This window comes from Felis catus, chromosome A1, assembly GCF_018350175.1.
Source record: "Felis catus isolate Fca126 chromosome A1, F.catus_Fca126_mat1.0, whole genome shotgun sequence".
Classification (NCBI taxonomy): domain Eukaryota; kingdom Metazoa; phylum Chordata; class Mammalia; order Carnivora; family Felidae; genus Felis; species Felis catus.
Genome location: NC_058368.1, coordinates 18,608,234 through 18,630,545, shown reverse-complemented (window position 1 = coordinate 18,630,545; position 22,312 = coordinate 18,608,234). Strand labels below are relative to the sequence as shown.

General features: G+C 45.1%; 1 long non-coding RNA gene across 1 annotated transcript in view; it reads left to right on the top strand.

Moving 5' to 3' along the window:
• The window catches only part of LOC109497596, a 379,881-nt gene that overhangs the window by 91,010 nt on the left and 266,559 nt on the right, over positions 1-22,312 (top strand). Inside the window, exon 4 of the long non-coding RNA XR_006594206.1 lies at positions 3,233-3,298. This is a non-coding gene — a long non-coding RNA (uncharacterized LOC109497596). The remainder of the gene's footprint in view (positions 1-3,232; positions 3,299-22,312) is intronic.

The following is a 22,312-nucleotide window of genomic DNA, read 5'->3' as shown; positions in this document are numbered from 1 at the left end:
TGCATCCTGTCCGGCAATGGCAGGTTCAAGGCTCTCTCCGGCCATCCTTACGGCCGCGTCCGGCCTCAGTCGAGTAAACCTCCCTCCCTCCTGCAGAATGTGAACTCGGTAAATGTGAATGAACACGGAAGTAAAAGAGCGAGCAAGCTAACACAAACAGAAATTGAGCTATAACACGATCGAGACTCGCGGGCACTTGGGTGGTGCAGGACACCCTCAGTCACTCGCTAGTACAGTCCCGACTGAGCAAGTTTCTAGAATGGGCATTAGTAATGGAAGAAGAAGGCAAAGAGGGAGGGAAAGGGTGCCTGGAATGTGAGACAGCGTGGCCGAGGGCTGCTGAGGTGGAAGGGGAGAAACAGGAAGTGTGCCCCGATGGCCTTTGACCCCAGCAAGTGCAGGGGACTGCTGGGTGACAAGGGAGGCCAGTGTCCCCAGGCCAGGCTGGGTAGGGGAGTGAGGACTGGAGGTGGGGCAGAGGTGGGGGAGGTGGGAAGCGGAGGTGTGGTAGTTGGGACACAGAGGCACTGTTTGGAAGCAGGTTATTAACAGGGACTCAGAGCTTGGGTTGGCGAGTCGGGGGAGGGCTGCGCTTTCCTTGGGAATTAGGCAAGAGGCAGAGGACATGGGGTCAGGAAGCCTGCTGGGCGTTAAAAGGACGGTGGAGATCTTGTTGAACTAGAACCACTGGGTGCCTATCTAAACTTTCTTGCAGGATGGTTAGAAACTATGGTTGGAGGGACCTTTGCCTTAAGAAGACCCTAGACAGTTTTGTTCTCTGTCCCTTCCCCCTATGTTTTTCCTCTCATTTTCACCTTCTCGGCTGAAAACATGCTTCGGCAGCCAACCTGACGCTATCTGGTTCCGTCAGGTCCCTATAACGTTAGCTTTTGTGTAACTTCAGGCATCTTGCAAACACGTTCAATGACTGGGAATTCAAAGCGTCCCACCGCCTCTTTCCCCACTGACCCACTGCAGCGACATCTCTTGTCCGTATTCTGTGGGCTTCCCAAACTTTTCGGCAGCATTGAGGCTAGAGGCCATTTGCGTTCAAGTTGGTCAATGTTTATTAGTTCTAGGCAAAGGTGTTAGGTTAGCCGCGCTGCTGTGTTGGGGTGGGGGCAGCCAAGGATGGGATTTCATTAGGCTCATTTGATGAATTCCTTTTAAGTTTTGCATCCTTTCCAAATAGATGTTTGCTCCACAAACACGCACTGAACGTGCCGCGTATGCTCTTGGACCTGCAAAGGTGAAAGCGGCCTTGGTAGCTCCGTTCTTTCTCTTTGCAGCCGGGCTTCCAGGTAGCGTTTGGGGAGCTTAACATCTAGTAATGGACAATAAGGCATGTTCCTGAATAAGCATAGCCTAAAGCAGAATGTGGGGAGTACCAAGAGGTGTCTAGATTTAAATGCTTTTGGAGTTCACAGGAGGAGAGATTTACTATGCATGTTGAAATTGTATTCAAGTACAAGTTGTCCTGGGACAAGATAAATAACCTATTCACTTCATAGTAATATAATAAATAAAATATTATTGACACAGTTGGCAATACTATTCAGGTGTTGCGAAAAAGCCTGATGTATAAATAACTAGGGGTTTGTGGAACCACAGAATCTAAAATGGTAGCAGCACCGCAAGCAAGCCTGAAAGACAGCCAGTTCAATCTCCTCGTTTTGTGAATTTACAGACAGATCTCCGGATAGGTCAAGTCAGTTGTCCAAGATCACAGAGCTGGTTTGTGGCCAAGGCAGGAGCAGAGAGCAGGGCTGCTTGCGCGCTGTTCACACTGGGGTGGTGACATCAGCCACTGTCCTGCCTCTGCTGAACAACTACCCTAAAAAAGTACTCATCCTATTTGGGAGATCTGTATCCTGATTCCAGCTTTCTTAGCAGCATGCCATCAAAGCTTTCTGTCTTCTTATAGAATGAAATGAATGTGACAGTTCCTTGCTGAGGACTCAGATGCCCTGAGAACAGCATGGCACAAGGAAAACAAAGATGCTGGGCTGGAGTCTGCGTTGCTTCTATAATTATGTTCAAGAAACTGTTGGGAAGTTTGAAGGAAAGCTCTGACTCTCGGGGCCCCCCTCTCCTGACATCTGGTCCCCCCGCTGCGTAATGCCCAGCCCCTGCCCCACCTTCTCGGGGAGCCGTTCCCCAACTCCGCAGCCATGCGTCCACCACGCGTGGGACCCAGGAAGGGAAAGCCAGCCAGGCTAGTCTGTTCTGTCTCTGTCAGTCTCCGTCTCCGTCGACCAGTCTGCCCGTTAGTCCCTCTCTTTCGGTTGGTCAGTCTCTCCTTCCATTTGTCTTCCTGTCTGTCCTTCTTTCTCAATCCTTCTCTCTCACTCTGAAAGAATGCAGTTGTTCTCTTCACATGTTTACTTCTCTCCTGGCTTCGTTTCCAGGTTTGGCGCTCTCCTAACAAAAGTCAGCCTTGGCCCCAACACTGCATCCGGCCTGCCTTTCAGAGTCTGTCTTCATGCCTCTGGCTCAGTCTTGCCACAGACCCTGACTCCTATCTGCCTGGACGACATCTGATTGCCTCGGCCCTTCTCTTCTCCCCTGGCTGGGCAGCGGGTTGTTTCCTCTGGACCCCTTGTCCCAGACCAGAGATACTTGTACAAACCATGGTCATCTGCACTTGTCCTTCAGCTGTGATTTATGAGGGATGTACCCGGGCTCAGTGTCTCTGGGATCCATTCAGTCATTTTGTCAGGACTGTCTGGTAAATTGCCTCTCCTTCCACGGTGCTAGCCGTGAATGACTGTGCCCTCCGCTAACCCCGGGCCCACTGGTTGTGATGCTCCCATGGCGCTCCTGCAAGTCTGCCTTGGGCCACGGGGAGGTCCGCCGCTTCATTTCTGGCACTGGAATGGAAGGGACCATGGAATGGGAATCCTGGCTTGAGCACCTTAATCGGGCTCTTCACGCTGTCTTGCACACACACAGCTCAGAATAAGAGACCAGATTCTGGCGTTGTTTCGGTCGGGCTAATCTGACAGACTTGCACGGCTCCTTTGGAGGGTAAAATCTACTTGGGGGAACAGGGCATGGGTACCTGAAAAGGGTATCTTCGTGAAACTGAATGGTACTAACCGTGACCCCACTACCACTGCCATCATTTATAGAATCTTTGTAAGCCACTGTTCTGAAGCACTAGGTATACTTTAGGCCCTTTAATCCTAGCAACAACCCTCATAAAGTAGGTACTACTATCTTCTTTTCACAGATAAAGAAGCGGAGTCTCAAACAGTCTCTCAATGGCTTGAGAAAGTCACCCACGTTCACAGAGGCGGTAAGTAGAAGACCTGGGTTTTCAACCCAAGGGCGTTGAATGCCAAATCTGGTCTCAGTTGCGGGCATGCTTTGGTAGAACGATAGAGTGATCTCTCTCACCTCTCGTTTAGCCAACATTTATAAGCGCAAGGTCTCTTGCAGCCATTTTATTTCTAACTATATGTGTTTATTTTCCTCCTTGGTCTACTCAACGGCATTACCACAGCTGGTAGTACGCGTTTTTTTTCTTCCAGATTTTCCTTCCAAAACACATCGTTAATTGCCCTGCTCTTAAAGCTTATGTCATACTCTTTGATCCCTGGCATTGGAGTTGTCATTAAAACGTCTCTTGGACTCATTCCCCGTGACATTATAGTCGAGGTTCTTGCAGCATAATTCCACTTGCTGATATTTTCCCTTGCATTGCGTTTGGACGATGAACGGTCCCCTGATGCTCTTAGGATCTGCCTTCTTGCCCTCAGAGACTGACTGCGTGGGTCTTCTTTTAACCTTCTAATGGCCCTGCTTGCCTTCTGGAGTGGTTGGGGCTCAAAAGCATTTGCATGCAAAGCACCTTGGGACGTTTGGGTTTGCCTCTATCCCGTTGCCCTTCCTTCTTGTTTTCTTCATTCTGGCTCTTCCTTTCAGCGCCGTGGCCTTCTGCCCCCTCACAGCCCCCATTCTCCAGCTTCTCCTCTGGACCCGCGACACAGCACCCGATCTCTCTTCCTTTCTTTCGCTACTTCCTCCGAAATTTCCATTACTTGCCACCTTCTCGTAGTCTCTTCCTGGCCTCTTGTCACGGCTGAGGCGGTTCCTCAGATTTGTTTTTCTCAGTCCCATGGGAAAGGGCCGTCCTGCCATTCACGCTTCCATTCAGCGTACATTTGTTTAACCTCTTCTTCACGCTGGGCGGTGTGGTTACAGGGGTGGGTAACGGCATCCTAGAAATTTAAAATAATACAGGTAGACTTTTATTTTTAGAGCAGTTTTAGGTTCACAGCAAAACTGAGTGGAAAGTACAGTTTCCGTGTACGCCTGACCTCACTTATCACAGCTTCCCCTCCAACCATACCCCTCCTCAGAGTAGCGCATTTGTTATAATTGATGAACCTAGATGGACACGTCCTAATCACCCAAGTCCACAGTCTACATTCGGGCTCACTCTTGGTGTGGTACATGCTGTGGGTTTTGACAAATGTACTATGACACGTATCCCCCGTCGCAGTATCATTGAGAACAGCGCAAGTGCCTGAAAAAATCCCGCGTCTCAGAGGAGGCTGGAACATAAATAATCATAGTACAGTCCTGACAGTGAAGTAGAGGTATGAGAAAAGAATGGCAGAGCACGAAGGAGGGAGAAGCTAACGCACAGAAACTTGGGGGGGTTTGGGAAACCATTCAAGTTCTACGTATTCGCAGAGGAGAAGAGTCTTGGGAGGCATGCGAGGCCAGGGCCAACCTGAGCTGGAGCACACGGGCACTTGGGCACGTCGAGGGAATGCAGAATGTAGTAAACTGGTGGTGGTTAAAAGCGAGCACTCTACAGTCCCACAGATAGAAATATGACTCTGACCTCAGCATCATACTTGCTGTGGGATCTTGGTCACATTACTGAGCCTCTGTAAGCCTCAGTCTCCCCCTCTGTAAGCTGGGGATGATAATAGAACTTGCTTGTAGAGGTGCTCTGGGGATTCAGTGGATGCATTTAATTAGCCCACTACCTGGCCTTGGTATGTGGACCTGAATGTCAGCCAGTGGTGTAGAAGCAGAGAGGATGCTGGGAATGGTACTCAAAAGGCAGAGCGTAAAGGCCTGGGAACCATATTCAGCAGTTTGGACTCATCATCCAAATCAGTGACTCTCAGTCCTGATCATGCGTGAGGATCACCTCAGATTTTGTTAAAATGCAGACTTCTTAGTTCCTCAGAAATTCGGTTTCAGTTGGTCTTGCCCGGGCCCAGGAATCTGAATTTTTAATGGCTCTGATATGAGTGGTCCAGGTCACAGTTTGGACTAGGTCGCTGGGAGCTCAGAAAGCTTCTCGTGGTATCTACAAAATGAATCAAGAGTTAACAGAGGCAGAGACTGTAGAGGGAGGTCTGGGACTTTCTTAGGATTGGGTGCGAATCAGTCAGTGGAGCTGGAGCCAAACCCCAGGACGGCTTCTGGACTCTGAGCCCGGGATCTTCCTGCCTTACTCAGACACCATCCACACAGTCCCGAATGAAAGCCCAACCAAGCCCCTGGCTGCTGGGCTTACGGGTCTGGTCTGAGCAGCCCGTGTGTCCTGGCAGGCTCCGACTCTGTGAGGGGACTGTGCCGTCAGCCAGCGTGCGTGACCGGGACACCTCCATCAGCGCTGCCATTCTGGTGCCGCTTCTGCTCTGCCGAGCCTCCCTCCTCCTGACTGCTCTCCGGATTAAGAGGGAAGGACGCGTACAAACGTCCAGGTCCTGGAATCTGAGTCCTTGTAGCTCTAACAGCACGCATTTTCACAAAGGTGAACCAGGCATCCTTTCCGGGGAGAGCTTTTTGCAAAAGAGCACAAAGTCCTCAAGGAGCCTCACCGGGTGTTTCATTCCGGGCCGCGGGGGTGCCCTCCTGTCTGCTCGGCCTCCAGGGGGGACTCTATTTCCTGGTGTCCTTCCTGGTTCCTACGGCTGCGAGAAATTGTCTCCACCTCCTGGATGAGGGGCCCCTGCCTTTCGGTAGCCAGGACTAGTTTCCTAAACTGCCGGGCCAGATCTCATGATCACCAGGCTCACAGAGAGAAACCCTGCCTGCCACCCCCCACCACCCCCCCGGCCCCTTCTTCTCCAAGAGGATCCTGAAGACATTAATGGAGGTTGGTAGGCCTCTGGTCACAGAAAACTGTCAGTAAATCCTGTCTTAGGAGTTCCTGCTCTGGTTTCCAGTTTATTCGTAAATCCTCTAAGTCAGCCTCTCCTCCTGTTCAAATACAAAAGCTTGGAGCGCTCGAGGAGCCAGAACCTCTTTTTGACTTTTTGGCTTTCCTGGGCAGAAATATTTGAGAGCAAATTTATGCAACTGGCTGGATTCTCCCTCTGCACCCTCCCCACCAGTGCTTTTCAGTGGGGGGAGCAATACCCCATGTTAAGTGGCCACATTGGAGCCGAGAAAGGACCAGCTGCATTGGCCCCGAGTCATGGACAGAGCTTATAAACTAAGTGCCGAGGCAACTGTGAAGGCCACGGCCTTAGAGAGCTGTTGATGCCGAGCCTGGGGCTGACACCAGGTCTTGTTGCGGCCAGTTCCCATGGCCAGCTTTAAGCTTCCTGGATGCTCAAGGCTTTGCAGAAATGACCCATCAAATTCCCCAGTCCCACTGTGGCAACAAAAGCATAGGGCCAGCCATCTCTGCACTTCTCCAGAGGGACTTGGGAGAGCAGGGGGCCTGGAGGACTGCAGAATCATCTGCTCTCTGTTCCCTTTGACAGTGACCCTCCCACACCTCACTCCCTGCTGCCATTTCATTCCTATTCTCAGGCTGACGCTAAACAAAAGCAGCCTCGTGCTTTAGGTACATTATCTCAAATCCTAGCCATCTGGGGAGCTGTTCCCCTGTCCCCATTTTACAGACAAAGGCTAAAAGTTGACCCGGGCAACTGCACAGCTGGGCTTCACCCACAGGTTGGCATGGGTCCCACACCGGTGGTGTTCCTGCACCCAGGATCCCACGTTGTGTTGTGTCCCCTGGAATTAGAGTCAGGTCATTATCCTGGGTGACAGGGAGGTTGCTTGGTAACCTACACCAGTGGAAAAGCATGAGCTGCCGCTTGACAGATTACTGAGGATAAATTGGTGCTAGTCCTGGGCATGTGCAGTTCTGGACATTCCCAGAACTCATGGAATTACTTGGAAAGGGGGCGGTAAGAGGGAATCGGAGCCAAAAGAGAGATAAAGTGCTGGAACTATATGTTGACAAGAATTTGTCTAATTAAATACGCAGGTTTTAAATTACACTCGCCTCGTGATCCCGCGGCTGCTGCTGCCGCCATCCAAGACTCCAGCACCAGCAGCCCCGGCTGTTTGTGTGCCAGGAAGGGCAGCATCTGGGGGTGCTCGCCAGGGGACAGGGCACCCGGGACCACAGCGAACTTCCTTACCTTCACTGATCTAGCGAGTGGGATTTATAGTCGACGTTGTTATTATCACGGGCTATTTTTGACTCGTGTTTTGATGGGTGACGTCAGCTGTGATTCTCGGAGGGCACCCGTAGCATCCTCCTCCTCAGATATCATAAAGTACGCACTCTCCGCCATCCGCGTGTGCGTGTGATTGAGGAGTGGACGCTGATTAGATCTACAGTCTCCAAACCTGATGTGTAGCAGAAGCTCTGGGAGAGCGAACAAACAGAAACAAACAAACCCCAAATGAGCAACGAACAGGCAGAGTCCCAAGTCCTGCCAAGCCCAGAGATTGATTTCGTAGAGAAACGATGATTCTGAAACCCAGCCAGGTGATAGTTCTGACACACAGCCAGGTTTGCGAAATCTCGAATGAACTGTCTTGGGCAAACAAAGGAATTCTAGTTTTTAATTTTCCAGCTTTTTAAATCTCCCGTCTTTGAAATGAAAAGGTAACCTTAACCAAACTTCTAGAGTCAAGGTGATAGCAAAACAGCATCGTGTGTCAGTTGGAAACTTGGAACACGAGGACCTTGAACAGAATGAGAGAAGAAGCATTGTCATACGCACGATGCCATTTGGATTGAAAGTAGGAGGTCTCAATAATAGTAACAGCTGGGTAGGAACATGGGTGAATCCCTTCACCTTTCTTTACCTCAGTTTCCCCACCTACAAAACGAAGAGCTCCTTCTGTGTCAGTTCCAAGTTCCCTGCTGGGTCTAAAATTCTGTGATGAGAACCTCTGCACATCTTTTATGTCCAGGGTTTTCAAGCAGATTATCAAATATTTACTGACCTCTTGCTACGTGCCCAGGAACTGAAATTCTTTGAAGAATTGGGTCTGTGGTGAAAAAAGGGGTGCAGAAGGGGACGGACGCTAGTGAAGAGAAATAGATGAGCACGGTGACTAAGGATTTCTGACCGTCAGTGCCGCTTCACTTTCTTGCTTAGGGGCCATTTTTTGCGTGTGAGTCAAGTGCAGGTTACGGTGAGACAATGGAAGGACAGCAGCAAACAAATATAACCTGAGCGACGGTAACTGATGGTAACTGCGTTGCTCAGCCTGTTGGATGGCAAACACTGCTAGGTGATAAAAAGCCCTAACGCATCAGGTGCTAATCTGGTGCTAAAACGCTGCTTCAGGAAAAAATGTATTCCCAGAAAGGAAATACTGGCGATTTGACTGACAGCAACAGCTGGAGCCCCCTATATTCATCCAGATAGGAAGCAGGAAAACATAAAAAAGAAGTTGTGTGTTATACAGAAGGAACTGGTGTGAGCTATGTCTCTTGAATGTTCTTGTTGCTGAAGGTTTGGGGAAGTGTCGAATATATTATCTCTCGGCTGCCTTCGGGAGCTTAGATTCTGGGTGTTATGAGCAGTGAAAGTCACAGCTCACCGAAGGGCACTCAGTGCAGTGCTCTGGGGTGGGGCTTTTCAAATGGCTTTCAGAGTTTCACAGAAAGTGCTGAAGGTGGAGGGGGGTGAGGGGAGATGGGGGGGTGCATGGTATCACCAGCAATATCTCCTTAAATCTGAACAATTTACTCCTACCTGCTGTATATGTTGAAGGTCTACATGAGATGTTGGGACAATTAGCCAGTTGGCAGAACTCGCAAGCTACTTTGGTGGCATTAGTCACCTATTTGGCAAAGCCAAGTTGGGCAGAGACTAAGTGCTCAGTATGTCCAGTTTGGCTGGGGCAGTGAATGATAGTGTTTGGGATGAGTTTGCTGGATAATGTGACCAGATGTCCTGGTACAGAGAACTGGGCAGATAGTACATTTGTTACTCCATACCTTCGCTGACGTCCCATCACTCTCCCGTCCCCTAGGGGTGGAGTGGAGTGTGGACGGAGGGTAGAGTCCACATGGGGCAAACCCATCTAATCCTCACAACAGCCCCCTGGGCTAACCTTTATTCTTCACAATGTTTACAGGAGGAAACTGAGGCTCAAAAAAATTCAAGGATCTCACCTGAGATCATAGAGCCAAAGGGCAGTACTGGGGAGACATTAAGGTGTATGTTCAGAAGTCATCTCCTGGAGCCCAAATGTCCATCAACTGATGAATGGATAAAGAAGATGTAGTTTGTATATACACTGGAATATTACTTGGCAATGAGAAAGAATGAAATCTTGCCATTTGCAAAACGTGAATGGAACTGGAAGGTATTATGTTAGGTGAAATAAGTCAGTCAGAGAAAGACGGATACCATATGTTCTCACTCACGGGTGGAATTTGAGAAACTTAATAAGAACCGTGGGGGAAGGGAAGGGGAAAAATAGTTTCAAACAGAGAGAGAGACAAACCATAGGAGACTCTTAAATACAGAGAACAAACTGAGGGTGGATGGGGGGTGTGGGGAAGAGAGGGAAAACAGGTGATGGGCATTGATGAGGGCACTTGTTGGGATGAGCACTGGGTGTTGTATGTAAGCAGTGAATCACGGGAATTTATTCCCGCAGCCAAGAGCACAGTATATATGCATTGTATGTTAGCTAACTTGACAATAGATTATATTTTAAAAAGAAAAAAAAAAAAGGTAAAAAAAACCCAAAAAAGTCACCTCCTGGAGATGACCCTAAGCACACTCCAAATAGCCTAGGCCTGGAAGTAACCAGAACCTCCTCTGGTACCGTGGAAACCAAGAGCCTGGCCAGGAGGCTGGCCTGGCCAGGGGCTCTGAGAAGGAGGGAAGGGCGGGAGTTGGCCTTCCGGTCTTTGGAGGGTGATGGCACAAATCTGCAACAGTTTCACCTGCCTCAGCCCCCAAGCACTATGGTGCTGTGGGATCAGTCTGGGAGGAGAGGGCTAGGAAGGACTCCGTGTAATCTCAGGTCGGCCACACCTCCTGCAAGAGCTAAATGAAAACCCCTCTAGCAACAAAACCAGGGTCATAAACACCGAGCAATGCCATTGGGAATATGAAGCGATAAATAGTTGAATTCCCCAAATTTATAAAGGGTGATGGAAATAGCTCCTTGTTTTCCCGGAATATAGTTTGGTTCATGATCCTGCAAAGTTTAGGGATGACAATGTTGCTCTCTGAAACGAAGAGGGTGTACTGTATGCAGAAGGCACTCCAAAAACACTCCCTGAATGAATATATGGAAAAGGAACAAAAACAAAGTTACGTAAGGCATTCTTTCCACGCTGGGATAAATGCAGAAGCCTCTACCCCTCAGAAGGGAGCTTTACTATGAACCAAAAACATTTGCTTCTATAAAGTTGCAGAAAACTTGAGGTGATTTTCTTATCGCTTCTTGCTGTGTACGTTTCGCCTGTCCGAGGTAGGTTTGTTGCTATAAAGACAACAAAGAAAGGGGCTGGAGTAATACCAGTGGTACAAATACCTTCTTCCTTCCCATTTTTTTCTTGGCAGACATCTGAGGTGGAGTTTCCCTCTGGTATCCCTCTCAGGATATAGACCCCAATCAAACCTGGGGCCTGATGTACCAGTGGCCTCACTGAGCCACAGACACATGTTTAGAATTCCTCAGTCAACTGCGAGGCGGGCAAAGAAAGCCCCAAGCAAGAAAGGCAGACACTGGGCACTTTTGAACTTAACTCTGGGTATTAAAGGAGCATTAAACAGGAAAGAGTATGTGAAAACAGCAGCCAGAGATTTTAGCTGACTCAAGAGATAGTCCTCGTAGGAGACGGTGGGTACACAGCCAGGTTTGCGGTGTGTGTATTTAGGAGAGATTTTCCAGACAAGCTGTACGAAGTCCCACTTATGTGCCTGGTGTCCTCGATAGGCAGAATTAAAGCCTTCTACTGAAGGGGGTGGACCAGAGCTGCTGTCGGTGCCTTCCTCCAGGTAGAGAGATCCACCGAAGGCTGTCTTTTTCTGCCCGGGGCTGGCGTTTAGCCTACGTGCGTGGGGTTAGGCAGCCTGCTTGCCTGTGGTCAGTATCCATTCTGTCTGGTTGATGTCTGTGTTGTACCTGTTGTTAAATATTTGGAATATCACCGCTGGTCATAGGCATATCCTCCATAATACTGATTGATGGAAAATCTCCAGCCAGTTTCCACAGACCTCTATCCTTGTCCCTCTTCCTAGCCGATGACTTTAAAGAAATGGCAGAAAATGCTATTTGGAGAGGAGATAAGCTTGATAGATTGGACCCAATCTGAAGCCTTTCACTTGGATGATTTCTTGGGGCTTGGCTTAAATGTGACTTTTCTAGAGAGAGCTTCCTTGAGTCCTATTTTAGATTGGGCCCCTTCCTGCATGGACCCATAGCCCACAGTACGTCCCCAGTTAATACGCTCGTTAGACTCCATCTTTCTTACTTGTGTTTGGTGAACGTCTGTCCTGCTCTGAGGGGCATAAGGGAGAGGCCCTCATGGATCTTGTTCACCCCATGCGCCAGAGCTCGGCATCAAATAGGTTCAGTTAATATCTGTAGAACAAATGAAATGAAATAGGTTTAGAATATTCATTAGATGGCAGAGATAATACCTGTCCTCAAGGGCGTTATTCTTTAGAGGAGGCAGTGAAAACACCACCACGTGTTATGGGCACAAATGGCACCTGTACGGAGTGTTACGTGAAACGCAGTGAAGGGAGCAGTGACCTTGCTGCTCGGGGCTTGGGGGGTGGGGGGGTGGGGCATGGTATACCTGGGGAGAACTGGGGGAGGTCTTTCTCACGAGGGCAAGCCTCGAAGTGGGGCTCAGAGCGGGCCGAGTGTGGAATGCGGTCCAAGAAGAGAGATCTGCAGGTAGGAGTTCAGAGGGTGCTGAACAGATGTGGCATATTTGGAAATGGCACTTCTTCAGATTGACAACAGAAGCATCAGGGAAGAGGGGCACGTGGTGGCTGTGGTGGTTGAGCGTCCGACTTCGGCTCAGGTCATGATCTTGCAGTTCATGGGTTCGAGCCCCATGCCGGGCGCTGTGCCGACAGCTCAGAGCCTGGAGCCTGCTTCGGATTCTGTCTGTCTGTCTCTCTCTTTCTCCCCGCCTCCCCCGCTCGTGCTCTCTTTCTCTCTCAAAACTAAATAAAAACATTAAAAAAAAAGCATCAGGGAAGAATAAATAACAGGCTAGAAAGGCATACGGTCTTCTAAGGCATGGTAGGAGCGGCTATATGATGGGGAACGTTTACATCATTTTAACTTTTTTTCAAAAACGTAGCGTAATTGGTAAGTATGGAGAATGGGTTGAAAATCGGGAGATCCTGGAAGTAGGGATATTTCCTAGAGGGCAGGTCCTTCCTCGTTGTAGCATTCAAGGAGTAAGGGAAAGGAAATAGTTACATAGGGCACCGATGCTTCTATGTAGAGGGATGGAATCTGTGTCCTGACAGGCTGGAATGCGATGAGCTGTGATTTAAGACTCTCCTACGAGCTCTTTGTACCTCGGTAACTGCACCTGTGGACTGTGGGACTTGACTGGAAGATCTGCCATATCCCTGAACACTAACCTTCTATAACTCCACGGGCTCCTAAACTAATAAGATGAAGTAAAGTAGGAACAGGTGCTATATCGCTGGTACTAACGGTGTTGTGGGAACACAGATTAGAAAGAAATCAACACAAATACTGGCTTAGCAGCAAGTCAGCTTGCCCCACGCCGTGAGAGGGGGACTGGCCCAGAGGGAAGGGTGGAGAGTGGAGAAACACAGAGGTAGCACTCTTTGGGCATGAGCCAGGGCACACCTGAACTTGGAGATTGTTCTGGGCTTTGCTTTTTCAGAGGGATAAGGACAATTGAGAATGACAGTGGCCAGAACTGTAAAAAGTCCAACATCCAGATCATAGGAAAACTGAATGGAAGAACTGGGAATATTTAGCCTGGAAAATAGAACACTTGAGGAAAATGGATTCGATGTCTTTATGTATGTAAAAAATTTCCAGGGGCGCCTGGGTAGCTCGGTTGGTTGAGCATCTGACTCTTGATTTCGGCTCCGGTCATGATCCCAGAATCATGCAGTCGAACCCTGTGTTGAAGCGAACCCACACTGAGCGCGGAGCCTGCTTTTGTCTCTCTCCCTCTGCCCCTCCCCTTCACCCACACTCTTGCTCTAAAATAAAGTTAAAAAAATTTCCAAGTAGAAAATGGGTTTGATTTTATTGGACATCAGCGATCAGGTTTAGAACCAATAATTGGAAGTTTCTGGATGCATGATTAGGTCAAATATATGTAAAAAAGGCTATCCACGAAGTAGGTTTTTCAAAAATGAGAGAAAATTTGTATAAGTTTGGCTCATTTGCCATAACCTTTTTAGGAGAGAAAGAAGGAGTTCTATTTTCTTTAGTATTTTATCGGTGGTACCTACATAGTGTGTATTTATTAAATGAGCAAGTGTGTTGAATGAGCTGTGAACTGTTTTTCATCTCTGATATTAAAAGTAATGTCTCAATCTCTAGCACTTTTATTTATACACCCCTTACCACACTATATTCTATTTTTTAATGTTTATTTATTTATTTGAGAAAGAGCATGCCCAAGTGGGGGAAGGGCAGAGAGAGGGAGAGAGAGAGAGACCAGCAGGCTTCTCATTATCAGTTTGGAGCCTGATGTGGTCTCAAACCCATGAACCGTGAGATCATGACCTGAACCGAGATCAAGAGTTGGACACTTAACTGACTGAGCCACCCGGGCACCCCACCACATTATACTCTAATTTGTTCTTTTCTTTTTTCTTTTCTTTTCTCCTTTCTTTATTTCCCTATCTATCTATCTATCTATCTATCTATCTATCTATCATCTATTTTATTTTAGAGAGAGAGCGTGAGTGGGGGAGGGGGCAGAGGGAAAGAGAGAGAGAATCTCAAGCAGGCTCCCCACACTCAATGCAGAGATCAATGCAGCACTCCATTCCATGACCCTGGGATCATGAACTGAGCTGAAATCAAAGTTGGATGCTCAAGTGACTGAGCCACATAGGCACCCCTAATTTGTTCTTCCAATATCTCCTTTTCTACCTGGACTATGAGCTCACCAAAGTGAGGGGTTGTATTTTCGTTGTGTCTTCAACGCTCTCAGTCCAGTCCCGGCATGTAGCAAGCGCTCACTTGAGTAGGGGGCCATATCATTTATTATCAAAGCAAGACTCTTTAAGAGTGAAGGGGGATGGAACACCTGGGTGGCTCAATGGGTTAAATGTCCGACTTCGGCTCAGGTCATGATCTCACAGTTTGGGAGTTCAAGCCCTGCATCCAGCTCTGTGCTGGTACCTCAGAGCCTGGAGAACTGCTTCAGATTCTGTGTCTCCCTCTCTCTCTGCCCCACCCCTGCTCACACTCTGTCTCAGTCTCTCTCAAAAATAAATAAACATTGAAAAAAAAAAAAAGAGTGAATGGGGGGCTGACCTGATGGGAAAGGATACTACAGCATAAGATGCCACCGTGCTGGGCAAACCAGGATGAGTAGTTACCCTAATCAGTAAGTGCTTGCTGAATAAATATAGAGGGAATGAGTTTCTGGAGCCAGGAGAGGCAGGCTGTAGGAATGCTGTCCTTGGGCTGAGGTTAAAAACTTCTCCCTGGGAATTGCACCCTGTGGGCTCAGTTTTGTGTGCAGAATGCATCTAGACTTTCTTTCACATGGAATTGAAATACCTGAATTCATCTACTGCTTCCCTAGGGTAGACTTTTCTTTAACCATTCTGCTTGGCCTGGAGGTTATCCTTACCACCTTTGGGATTCTCTCGTTCTGCATGGACTTCCATTTGACAAGGTCAGTTTGGGTGTTGTAGCCCTTGGCCCCCAGGAGCCCCACAGTTCTATCCTCCTGTACCGGACCCCCTCCCACCTCAAGGCCTTTGACTTCTATACTTTCCCTGCCCACTCAGCCTTGGCGGGGTCTCTAGGACCAGTTGTGATCACAGACGAGAGGGATTTAGAAAGTCTGAGCCAATGTTCTGCAGCTCAACCTCGTGTAAGTGTTGTCAGCCCTGACCTAGTGACCGGATTCTCATCAATGTGCTTGGGCCTCGCTCCAAAGTGCAGCTCCCTGTGGCCCCAGTTCTGGTAACCAGGACAGAGGCCTGGTTTCTTGGCTTGAGTGCTTGTATTGGTCGCTGGCAGAGGGCTCATCTTGTTCTTATCTGCCCCTCTCTTGTCCCAAGGATGAGGACTTAGCCCTTAAGGGCCTGCTGGGAAGATGTCCAATCCCTCAAGTGTTTGTTATCTCAGATAACAAACTGTCACTGCCTGCCTGAAAGACTGGGGCTTAGCTCCTTGCCATTAAGTCTGGATTGAGGGTTCTGCCTGCCAACTCGGGGGTCTTCCCCATACCGTCCACACCTGTCCACACCTGAGCTGTGCTAGGATGTGGTGCTGTTGCCTCGTTTTTTCGTCTTTTTTTTTTTAAGTGTATTTATTTACTTTGAGAGGGATAGGGGGAGAGAGGAGGGTACAGATTGAGAGAGAGAGAGAGAGAGAGAGAGAGAGGGAATGAGAGAATCCTAAGCAGGCTCCGTGCTGTCAGTGCACAGCCCAATGTTGGGCTCGATCTCATGAACTGTGAGATCGTGACCTGAGCCGAAACCAAGAGTCGGATCCTTAACCTACTGAGTCACCCAAGTGCCCCGTTTGTTTTCATCTTATCGATGGTCTTTTATCTTCTTCTTCCCTGTTTCCTCTCGTTGTTTTCCTGTTTCCTCCCTTCTCGTTTTCTTTTCTGTAGCTATAATTAATTTCCTCCAAGAATGCAGATAGCTGTCAGTTCTTTGGTTGCTGTCTGTTTTTATGGCAGGGAAGGGGGCGGGGAATTCGCAAGGGTCCTAAACTGCTGACAGAGTCTGAGTCTTCTGCTCCCTCTGTCTGCATCCTCCTTCCCACATATCCCCCAGTGCCGGGACCTTGACCGTCTACCGGTAAACTAACCGATCACTTCAAAAAATAACTGACAGATACTAAATTTTGATGCTTCCATTTCCCTAGCAGAAAATGCGCTATATGAGTGTACAACATTATTGTAAAATTGCTAGAAAGCCCCGAAGAAGGAACTGACCTTTTTCAAGTTAAGTCACACTATACCCTTGAGCTGCATGTTCCATAAATTCTGGAATAAAAAGGTTAATAATCTCAACTGGAGAGGGAATTTTTTTTTTTTTTTTTTCCAGGAGGGGATGATGACCTTTCTCATAAGTTTCTAACACTAGGTTAGTAGGTTCAACTACCTTTTTAGGGGAGGAAAAGGTGGAGGAAATAAAACAGTATACTGTGTTCTCTTTTTTTCTAGTCTTATTGGGAAATAATTGACATCCTTCACTGTATACATTTAAGACGTATGGCATGATGGTTTGATTACATGTATTGTGAAATGAGCACCACGATAGGTTCAGCTAACACCCATTTCTCGTATAGATACAATAAAAAGAAAAGAAAGAAGAAAAAAATTTCTCCTTGTGGTGAGAACTCTTACGATTTACTCTCTTAACTCTCCTATATGTTACACAGCGGTGATAGCTATAGTCATCATGTACCTTCCCTTCGTAGTGCTTGTTTATCTTATAACTGGAAGTTTGTGCCTTTTGACCACCTTCTCCAATTCCTTCTCCTCCGACCCTCTGCCTCTGGTAATCACAAGTCTGATCTCTTTATGAGTTTTTCTGTCTTTTTTAAAGATTCCACATATAAGTGAGATCATACAGTACTTGTCCTTCTCTGACTTACTTCGCTTAGCAGAATGCCCTCTAAGTCTATCCATGTTGGCACAAATGGTAGGATTTCCTTATCTTTTATAATGGCTGAATAAGATTCTGTTGTATGTATCTGCCACAACTTCATCCCTGGGGAATACTTAGGTTGTTTCCACAGCTTCGCTGTTGGAAATAATGTTATGAACATGGGGGTGCAGATATCTCTTCAAGATAGTGTTTTTGTTATCTTTGGATAAATACCAAGAAGTAGAATATCTGGATCATACAGTTTTATTTTTAACTTTTGGAGGATCCTCTATACTGTTTTCTATAGCAGCTGTCCCAGTGCACAACCTCACCAACAGTCCACATGGGTTCCTATTCTCTTCGTCCTTGTCAGCATTGTTACCTCTTGTCTTTTTTATGGTGCCATTCTAACAGATGTGAGGTAATATCTCATTGTGGTTTTAACTTGCGTTTCCCTAAAGACTAGTGGCGTTGAGCATTTTTTAAAAACATAACCGTTGGCTTTTTGTATATATTTTTTGGAGAAATGTGTTCAGATCCTTTTCCCATTTTTTAATTGGGCTACTTGTTTTTTTGCTACTGAGTGGTAGGATAATAACCCCTTATCAGATATATGAGTTGCAAATATTTTTTTTCCATTCTGTAGGCTATCTTTTCACTTTATTGATGGTTTCTTTTGCTATGCAGAAGCATTTTAGTTTGATGTAGTCCCATCTGTCAATTTTTTGTTGGTTATGCTTTAAGTGTCCTATCCATAACATCATTACCAAGACCCATGTCAAGGAGCTTTATTGCTATATTTTCTTCTAGGAGTCTCATGGTTTCAGGTCTTATATTTTAAGTCTTTAATCCATTTCAAGTCAATGTTTGTGAATGATGTAAGGTATGGGTCCAGTTTCATTCTTTTATGTGTGAATATCCAGTTATCCCAGCACCATTTATTGAAGAGAGTGTCTTTTCATCATTGAGTACTCTTGCTTTCCTTGTCAGATATTAGGTGACTGTATATGCTTGGGTCTGTTTTGGGGCTGTCACTTCTGTTCATTGCTTGTTTGTCTTTTTTTAATGCCAATACCGTGCTGTTTGATGACCATAGCTTTATATTGTAACTTGAAATCAGGAAATGTGATGCTTCCTGTTTTGTTTTTATTCAGGATTTCTTTGGTGGTTCCATATAAATTTTAGGTGTGTTTTCCTGCTTCTGTGGGGAAAAAAAATGCCTTTGAAATATCAATAAGGATCACTTAGATTACTGTAGGATTCTATAGATTACTTTTGGTAGTTTAGACATTTTAACAATATTAATTTTCCATCAGCAAACACAGTAATATTTCCATTTACTTGTGTGTTTTATTCAATTTCTTTCATCAATGTCTTGTAGTTTTCAGTGTAGAGATCTACTTCCTTCTGTTTATTCCTAAGCATTTTATTGTTTTTGATGCTCTTGTAAATGGGATCAATTTCTTTATTTCTTTTTCAGAAATTTCATTGTTGGTATATATAAATTTTACAGATTTTGTCTATTAACTGTATATCTTGAAACTTTGCTAAGTTCATTGGTTAGATCTAGCCTTTTTTAGGGTGAGTATTTAGGATTTTCTGTATATAAAATCATGTCATCTGTAAATAGGAACTATTTTACTTCTTCCTTTCCAGTTCTGTTGCCTTTTATTGTTCTTGCCTGATTGCCCTAGTCAGGATTTTCAGTACTATATTGAATAGAAATGATGAGAGTGGGCACTCTTGTCTTTTTCTCCTGATTTTTGAGGGAAAGCTTTCATTCTTTTGCCATTGAGCAAGACGTTAGCTGTGGGCTTGTCCTATTGGCATTTATTATGTTGAGATATGTTCTACCTATGCCTAATCTGTTAAAAGTTTTTATCATGCGTGGATGTTGAATTTTGTTGAATGCATATGATCCTTTTCTTTCATTCTATTAATGTGATATATCACATTGATTTGCATATGTTGAAGCATCCTTGCATTCCAGGGATAAATCCCACATGATCATGGTGAATGATTTTTTAATGTGTTGCTGAGTTCACTTTGCTGGTATTTTGTTGAGAATTTTTGCATCTATATTCATCAGAGATATTGACCTGAAGTTTTCTTTTCTAGTAGTCTCCTTTTCTGGTTTTGGTATCAGGATAATTCTGGCCTTACAAAATGGGTTTGTGAATGTTCTCTCCTCTTTGAAATATGGGAGTTTTAAGAAGGATTGGTGTTCATTTTTTTAAAAATATTTGGTAAAATTTGCCACAAGCCATGTGGGCCTGGACTTTCCTTTATTGAAAGATCTTTGATTACTGGTTCAATTTCCTTACTAGTAATTGGTCTATTCACATTTTTTTATTTCTTCTTGATTCAGTCTTCATTAGGTTGTATGTCTCTAAGAATTATTCCATTTTTTTTTCTAGGTTGTCCAGTTTATTGTCATATAGTAGCCTCTGATGATCCTTTGAATTTCTGTAGGATCAATTATATGTCTATTTTTTCATTAATAACTTTGCTGATTTGGATTCTTTCTCTTTTTTCCTTGGTTAGTCTAGCTAAGGTTTTGTCCATTTTGCTTATCTTTTCCAAGAAATAGCAGTTTGGTTCATCTTTTTCATTTTTCTGTTTTCTATTTCATTTATTTCTGCTCTAATATTTATTATTTCCTTCTTCTGATAACTTTGAGTTCAGTTTGTTCTTTTTCAAGTTCTTTAAGGAACAGAGTTAAGATGTTTATTTGGGACCTTTCTTTTTTTTTTTTTTTTAAAGTTTATTTATTTATTTTGAGAGAGAAAACAAGTATGGAGGAGGGGCACAGAGAGAGAGAGAAAGAGGGAGAGGGAGAAGCCCAAGCAGGCTCCACCCCATCAGCGCAGAGCTTAAGCCCATGAACTGTGAGATCATGACTTGAGTCAAGATCAAGAGTCATGTGCTTAACCGACTGAGCCACCCAGGTGCCTTGGGGCCTTTCTTATTAACGTAGGTATTTATTGCTATGCACTTCACTCTCAGAACTGCTTTTGCTGCATTCTGTAAGTTCTGGTATATGTGTTTCCATTTTTTATTTGTGTCAAGAAACTTTTTTATTTCCCTTTAATTTCTTCTTTGATCCCTTGGTTCTTCAAGAGAGTGTTGTTTAATTTCCATGAGTTCATACATTTTTCAGTTTTCTTCTTCTTGATTTCTAGTTTCATGCTATTATGGTAAGAAAAGATACTTGGTGTGATTTCAACCTTCTTGAGTGTTCTAAGACTTGTTTATTTTTAAAAATTTTTTTTAATGTTTTATTTATTTTTGAGAGAGAGAGACCGAGTACAAACAGGGGAGGGGCAGAGAGCAAGGAAGACACAGAATCTGAAGCAGGCTCCAGGCTCCAAGCTGTCAGCACAGAGCCCAATGCTGTGAGATCATGACCTGAGCCAAAGTCGGACGCTTAACCGATTGAGCTACCCAAGCATCCCTTCTAAGACTTGTTTTGTGGCCTAACATATGATCTATCCTAGAAAATGTTCTACTTGTGCTTTAGAAGAATGTGTATTCTGCTATTGCTGGGTAGAATGTTCTGTATATGTCTGTTAGGTCCATTTGGTCCATAGTGTTGTTCAAATCTGCTGTTTCCCTATTGGTTCTCTGGCTGGTTTATCAATTGTTGAGAGTACGGTATTAAAGTCCCCAATTATCATTATATTATTGTTCATTCCTCTTTTTAGCTCTATTAGTTTTTGCTTTATATATTTAGCTGCTCCAATATAGGGTGTATGAAAATTTATAATTGTTATCTTTTTGATGTATTGACTCCTTTATCATTATATAATGACTTTCTTTTTTTTTCTTACCATTTTTAGTTTGAGATCTGATATAAGTAAAGCTACCCCTGCTTTTGCTGTTTTCTGTTTTTGTTTTTGTTTTGATAAATATTTGCTTGAAATGCCTTTTTCCATCCCTTCATTCTTAGCCTATGTGAGTCTTTAAGGCTAACGTGAATCTCTTCTAGGCAGCATATTGCAAGATCTTGATTTTCTTTTTTTTTTTAATCCATTCAGTTGTTCTATGTCTTTTGGATAATTTTATCCATTTACATTTAAAGTGATTATTGATAGGTAAGGACTTACTATTGCCATTTTGTTGATTGTTTTCTGGTTGTTTTATAGATCCTTTGTTCCTTGTTTTCCTTTCTTTTTTTCTTTTCTTTCCTTTTCTTTCTTTTCTTTTCTTTTCTTTTCTTTTCTTTTCTTTCAAGTTTATTTATTTTTAGACAGGAAGTGGGTGAAGGGCAGAGAGAGGGGGAGGATCCCAAGCAGGCTCCATGCTAAGCATGGAGCCTGACACAGGGCTTGATCTCATGACCATGAGATCATGACCTGATCTGAAACCAAGAGTTGGACGCTTAACCTGCTGAGCCATCCAGGTGCCCCATTTTTCCTTGTTTCTTATCCTGCTATCTTTTTGTGTATTTTAATGTTTTTTGGTATCTTTATGCTTTGACTTCTTTATCATGTTATTTGTGTAATTACTACAGGTTTTTCCCTTGTGTTTGCCATGAAGCTTATATAAAATCTTAAACTTACAACACCCTATTTTAAACTGGTAACTATATAAATTCAATAGAAGTTCCACTTCACACTCTTTTTTTTTTTTTTTCGTTTATTTATTTTTGGGACAGAGAGAGACAGAGCATGAACGGGGGAGGGGCAGAGAGAGAGGGAGACACAGAATCGGAAACAGGCCCCAGGTTCTGAGCCATCAGCCCAGAGCCCGACGCGGGGCTCGAACTCACGGACCGCGAGATCGTGACCTGGCTGAAGTCGGACGCTTAACCGACTGCGCCACCCAGGCGCCCCGTCCACTTCACACTCTTACTTCTCCCCTTCACATTTTAGGTTATTGCTGTTACAACTTACATATATTTTATATTGTGTAACTAATAATAGATTGTTGTATTTATGGTTATTTTTGCTACATTAACTTTTTTAACTTTTAAATTAGAGTTGTGAGTTATGTACCACTATTACCACATTGCAGAATCTAACTATGACTATATATTTACCATTACCAGTGAGATTTTGCTACCTTTTTGTGTTTTTTTGATGTTAATTGGTGTTCTTTCACTTCTACTCAAAGAACTCACTTAGCATTTTTTGTAAGGGAGTTCTGGTGGCAATGAGCTCCCTCAGCTTTTTTGCAGGAGAGGAGGGGAGTCTGTATCCCTTTTTCATTTCTGAAGGACAGCTTTGCTGGGTGTGAAATTCTTGCCTTGAATT